General features: G+C 37.6%; 1 pseudogene; it reads left to right on the top strand.

The window, feature by feature from the left end:
* Positions 1-1,946: 1,946 nt before the first annotated feature.
* LOC122112692 lies at positions 1,947-3,428 on the top strand (annotated as a pseudogene).
* Positions 3,429-5,213: the final 1,785 nt, after the last annotated feature.

Here is a 5,213-nt window from a genome sequence, read left to right as displayed (position 1 = left end):
ATTTCAGAAAGGATGCTGATAATATTGAATAATAGACACATGTATACTAAACCATGAAACATGTAATTATGTAATAAAATATATGAAGAGAGAAGTAATCCATCACTACTATCATTTTCTTCTTATGTTTTCTTCTTTTATTATCATTACCATTTTCCTCTTAAAGATTCCATCTATTGCATCGTTATCATTGTTATTCCAGGTATATTAATTAATCTTTATGGCATAATGATTTTTATAATAGAATCCTTAAAATACAAGCTTACGTATTAAATACTAAATAAAACACTGAAAAGAATCTTATTAGCTTATAATAAAATGGAAAAAATATAGATGAATAATGCTGATTTATTTCAAAACTGAAAAGTAGTACTTGACTTGATTGTCACTTAAGTGCACACTAGTGAATAAAAAATGAGTTAAGCTATAAATATCAAAAGAAATTTAAAATTGTATCTCATTTACATATTTTTAAATTAGTTTGTGTTTCACAGTTGGTGTATTTTCGTGTTGCTTAACAGAGTGGTGTGTGGAACAATATAGGCTTGGCTTAAATACAGCTTTTGCAGTATTATGATTCCAGACAAAATTTTGATATTTTAAAATCATTGATATTTTTCTATTTTGATAATGATGTATGACCTCCAGAGTAGTAAATAAAATTCAATATTGATGTTTAAATTTTATTGTCCTGTAACTATTAACATTGTTACTATTAACTAATAGAAAGCATTAAGTTTTAAATGGTACTTATTAATAAAATATTAGTTCCTTAGAATTTTGTTTTAGAAAATGAAACAAGAAAACCTTATAACATTGTATGTCATATTCATAAAATTATATTTGAAAGCTAGGGTTATAGGGTATGTGAAAATTGAACTTCTAAAAATTATACATTATGATTCTTTAATGATTGACAGATTCATAGATTATGCGAATAGTTCAACCAGTAGCAGGATTGGAACAGCATAGTATTACACAGTATAATATATTAAAGAATATAACAGCTTTAGCCTGAGAAAAGAAAAGTAAAAGACAAATTTATGTAAGGAAGAACACAACAGAATTCTTTAGAAAGTCAAAGTTCAACAAAACATCACGGATTTAGATAATTCAAGAAGATGAGCTGGGCTTTGGTGGCTCATGTTTGTAATCCTAGCTATGCAAGATGCTGAAATTTGAGGACCAAGGTTCAAAGCCAGCCTAGACAAGAAGGTCCTTGACACTCTCATTTCCAATGAACTACTAAGAAAAAGTCAGAAATGGCACAGTGGCTCAAGTGGTAGTGGTAGAGTGCTGCCTAGCTTTGAACACAAAGATCAGTGACTGGGTCGTTATTTCAAACCCCAGGACAGGAAAGGAAGAAAGAAAGAAGGAAAGGAAGAAAGAAATAAAGAAAGGAAGAAAGAAAGAAAGGAAGGAAGGAAGGAAGGAAAGAGAGAGAGAGAGAGGAAGGAAAGAAGGATGGAAGGAAGGACGGAGGGAGGAGGGTGGGAGGGAGGGAGGGAGGAAGGAAGGAAGAAAGAAAGAAAGAAAGAAAGAAAGAAAGAAAGAAAGAAAGAAAGAAAGAAAGAAAGAAAGAAAGAAAGAAAGGCAGGAAGGAAGAAAGAAGGAAAGAAAGGAAGGAAGGAAGGAAGGAAGGAAGGAAGGAAGGAAGGAAGGAAGGAAGGAAGGAAGGAAAAGAGAAAGAGAAGACAGCCCAGAATTAAATGTATAACCTACAAAAAATTAAGAAAAGTGAGGGAAGGAATGGGTAGGACAAGGAGTGAAAATGATCAAGATATATTGTATTCATAAGCTACTTTGCTAAATGGCAATTCCTTTATACAACTACTTAAAAGTGATGAGAAAGAAAGATAACCAAGGGAAAAAAGGACAAGTTGATGAGTGACTGTGCTGATCAATGTTCAAGAGATTTCAAATATTAAAGAAAAATAAACTTCTTTTTTTTTCACAACGGGCTTGCCGTAAGAACACAGGTGCTGTGAAAACCACCACTAAGTCGAGGCCAAAATGGGAAAGGAGAAGACCCATATCAACATTGTCATCATTGGACACGTCGATTCCGGCAAGTCCACCACTACCGGACATCTGATCTACAAAAGTGGTTGCATCGACAAGAGAACCATTGAGAAGTTCGAGAAGGAGGCTGCTGAGATGGGAAAGGGCTCCTTCAAGTATGCCTGGGTCTTGGATAAACTGAAAGTGAGCGTGAGCGTGATATCACCATTGACATCTCCCTGCGGAAATTTGAGACCAGGAAGTATTATGTGACCATCATCGATGCCCCAGGACACAGAGACTTTATCAAGAATATGATTACAGGCACATCCCAGGCTGACTGTGCTGTCCTTATTGTTGCTGCTGGTGTTGGTGAATTTGAGGCTGGTATCTCCAAGAATGGGCAGACCTGTGAGCACGCCCTTCTGGCTTACACACTGGGTGTGAAACAACTGATTGTTGGTGTTAACAAAATGGATTCCACTGAGCCACCCTATAACCAGAAAAGATACGAGGAAATCGTCAAAGAAGTCAGCACCTACATTAAGAAAATTGGCTACAACACTGACACAGTAGCATTTGTGCCAATTTCTGGCTGGAATGGTGACAACATGCTGGAGCCAAGTGCCAATATGCCTTGGTTCAAGGGATGGAAAGTCACCCGTAAAAACGTCAGTGCCAGTGGTACCACCTTGCTCGAGGCTTTGGATTGCATCCTGCCACCAAATCATCCCATTGACAGGCCTTTGAGCCTGCCCATTCAGGATGTGTACAAAATTGGTAGTATTGGAACCGTCCCTGTGGGCCGAGTGGAGACTGGTGTTCTCAAACCTGACATGGTGGTCACCTTTGCTCCTGTCAATGTCACAACTGAAGTAAAGTCTGTTGAAATGCATCAGGAAGCTTTGAGTGAAGCTATTCCTGGGGACAATGTGGAATTCAGTGTCAAAAATGTGTCAGTCAAAGATATTCGTCTGGCAAAGTTGCTGGTGACAGCAAGAATGATCCCCCCATGGAGGCAGCTGGATTCACTGCTCAGGTGATCATCCTGAACCATCCAGGCCAAATCAGTGCTGGCTATGCCCCTGTGCTGGATTGTCACACAGCTCACGTTGCTTGCAAGTTTGCTGAGCTGAAAGAGAAAATTGATCGCCGTTCTTGTAAGAAGCTGGAGGATGGCCCTAAATTCCTGAAGTCTGGTGATGCTGCCATTGTTGACATGGTTCCCCGGCAAGCCCATGTGTGTGGAGAGCTTCTCTAATTATCCTCCTCTGGGTCGTTTTGCTGTTCGTGATATGAGGCAGACAGTTGCTGTGAGTGTCATCAAAGTTGTGGACAAGAGGGCTGCCAGAGCTGGCAAGGTCACCAAGTCTGCCCAGAAAGCTCAGAAGGCTAAATGAATATTACCCCTAACACCTGCCACTTCAGTCTTAACCAGTGGTGGAAGAACAGTCTCAGAACTGTTTATCTCAATTGGCCACTTAAGTATAATAGTAAAAGACTGGTTAGTGATAACAATGCATGGTAAAACCTTCAGAAGGAAAGGAAAATGTTTTGTGGATCATTTTTTGTGTGTGGCAGTTTTAAGTTATTAGTTTTTAAAAATCAGTACTTTATTGGGGGGGGGGGGCGGGTCCGGTCGTGGGGCCTGAACTCTGGGTCTGGGCGCTGTCCCTCAGCTCTTCAGCTCAAGGCTAGTGCTCTACCACTTGAGCCACAGCGCCACTTCTGGCTTTTTTCTTATGTGGTGCTGAGGAATCAAACCCAGGGCCTCGAGCATGCAAGGCAAGCGCTCTACCACTGAGCCACCTTCCCAGCCCCAAACCAGTACTTTTTAATGGAAACAACATGACCAAAAATCTGTCACAGAATTTTGAGCCCCATTAAAACAAAGTTTAATGAGAAAAAAAAGAAAAATAAAAGAAAAATAAACTTAAAGACATATGTGACCTTCTGAAAATATTATGGATAAAATTATCTTATTTGCAATGACCATAGTATAAAAAAATTCATGGATGATGTTTTGGAGGATTTAACAAAACAAGAACTAAAATGTAAAGCAATTATTTCGATACCTCTTGTGGGAATCCCCACCAATATTGTCTCTATATGTCAGAATAAATAGAACAATTATTTAGACATTTTAATGAATATCTAGCCTTTAGTAAATACTGTAAAATGAACTGCTGTGTAAGTATAACTTGGTAAAAATTTGTCAGAATTATACACTACATGTATACACACAGCACACCTAGAGACAAAATTCTGCCAGTGTAGGAAAAATAACAGCAATAGCTCTGGAGATTTAAATGGCTTTGAACATATGGATATCATTAATTTCAAAATAGAAAAATGAAATAAAATTTATTTAGAATATATTGGAATATCTAACTTTACCCAGAATACAGAATATAAACTCTCAATCAGCATTTGTTCCTGTATTAAGTATAGCATTTCTTTGATACATACTACTAGAGTTGATAAAATATAAGTTCAAGAAAGATAATTACAGAGTTTTAGCTTCTATAGTAAAATACTTTACGGAGCGTCACATTTAAAAGTGGAAACTAGTAATATAACCTTTTTCTAAAGAAACATAAATAACCAGAAACAGAATTTTTTGCCACTCATGAATGTTTCTTCTCATAACATCCGTTAAAATATATTGAGAAACAAGATACAAAAGGACTGATGTATATCCTCATCAACAATGAATTGGATAATAATCCTAATCTTGTTAAACCAGAAACTACTGCCAATTTGGAAAAATTTTCAGAAATTGTCAAAAGTATCCAAGCTAACATTTATCATTGAAGAAAGAGAGAAAATGAGGTCAATAATTCAATATATATTCCATAAAATGAAGAAAAGTTAGGAAAGGCATAGATTGGGATTGATGAGTAAGAATGTTAAAAGAGGTGACATTGCTGGGAGCCAATGGCTCATGCCTGTAGTCCTAGCTACTCAGGATGCTGAGGTCTGAGAATCATGGTTTGAATCCAGCCTGGGCAGGAAAATCTGTGAGACTTATCTCCATAAACCACCAGAAAACTGGAATTGGCCCTGTGGCTCAAGTGGTAGAGTGCTCGCCTTGAGCTGAAGAGCACAGGGACAACAACAGCACCCAGTCTCAGAGTTCAAGCCCCTGGATAGACAACAACAACAACAATACCACAAAGATGAATTTTTACTCAGAAACTGCTTTGTGAAAT

This window comes from Dipodomys spectabilis, unplaced genomic scaffold, assembly GCF_019054845.1.
Source record: "Dipodomys spectabilis isolate Male_0828 unplaced genomic scaffold, ASM1905484v1 ptg000095l, whole genome shotgun sequence".
NCBI lineage: Eukaryota > Metazoa > Chordata > Mammalia > Rodentia > Heteromyidae > Dipodomys > Dipodomys spectabilis.
The sequence above is the reverse complement of the archived record's forward strand: the minus strand, read 5'-3'. Positions and strand labels throughout refer to the sequence as shown.